The sequence below is a fragment of the Primulina tabacum genome, unplaced genomic scaffold, assembly GCF_025594145.1.
Source record: "Primulina tabacum isolate GXHZ01 unplaced genomic scaffold, ASM2559414v2 Contig604, whole genome shotgun sequence".
NCBI classification, from domain to species: Eukaryota; Viridiplantae; Streptophyta; class Magnoliopsida; order Lamiales; family Gesneriaceae; genus Primulina; species Primulina tabacum.
In genome coordinates, this window is record NW_027459806.1 from 43,555 (window position 1) to 44,648 (window position 1,094).

The window sequence follows — 1,094 nt, forward strand, 5'->3', positions numbered from 1 at the left end:
ATAAACCAAGAATAAATCCTCAAGCCTTGACAAAGTTTATAATTTGTAAACTTAATTCTTGCATTTGGTAATCTATAAATTAATAAATTTAAACTCAAAATAACCTCTCTGTGGATCGATCTCGTACTTACGAATTATATTACTTGCAGACAACCTACACTTGGGTGAATTATTATTTAAGTAGTAGCAAGTTTTTTGGCGCCGTTGCCGGGGAGGTATAAATTAAGTTTATATTTGTTAATTATGTTTTATTTATAAGTATTGTGTTGTTTTTTTTTTTTGTATGAGTATTTGGAGTCGAAAAAAAAGTGGTAGACTTATTCGAGTATCTGAAAATAATTTAAACATGGATGATAATTCAAATAATCAAGATGATAATAATAATAATAATAATCAAGAACATGATCAATTAAGAACACTTAGGCACCATATGAACCCTATTAGAACTAGTGTCCCATCTTGTTTAGTTTTTCCTCCTGATGCATCTAATTTCAACTTCAAACCTCAAATTATTCAACTTTTACCAAATTTTCATGGTTTAGATTCTGAAAATCCATATTTGCATCTAAGATAATTTGAGGAAGTTTGTAACACTTATAATGATCAAAATTGTAGCATGGATATAGTTCGATTAAAGCTTTTCCCTTTTTCTTTAAAAGATAAAGCTAAAACATGGCCACAAAATTTAAGATCAAGTTCAATAAGATCATGGGAAGAAATGCAACAACAATTTCTCAAAAAGTTTTTTCCTTCCCATAGAACAAACTCTTTTAAAAGACAAATTACAACTTTTTCTTAAAAACAAGGAGAAACGTTTTATCAATGTTGGGATAGATATAAAGAATTACTTAATACATGCCCACATCATGGTTTTGAAACATGGAGAATAGTTTCTCACTTTTATGAAGGTCTAATACCTAAAGATTGACAAATGATAGAATTCATGTGTAATGGAACTTTTGAAGATAAAAACCCAAATGAAGCTATGGAATATTTGGATTCATTAGCAGAAAATGCTCAAAATTGGGATAATATAGGCACAATAGAACCACCAACAACTAAAAACAATAATTCAACAAATGGGGGTGATATCT

At 28.9% G+C, this 1,094-nt stretch overlaps 1 non-coding gene across 1 annotated transcript; it reads right to left on the reverse strand.

Annotated features, from left to right (window-relative positions):
* Positions 1 to 762: 762 nt before the first annotated feature.
* LOC142534583 (small nucleolar RNA R71) lies at positions 763 to 873 on the reverse strand. The gene has a single exon (XR_012817098.1). It is a non-coding gene; the product is annotated as a small nucleolar RNA R71 (small nucleolar RNA).
* Positions 874 to 1,094: the final 221 nt, after the last annotated feature.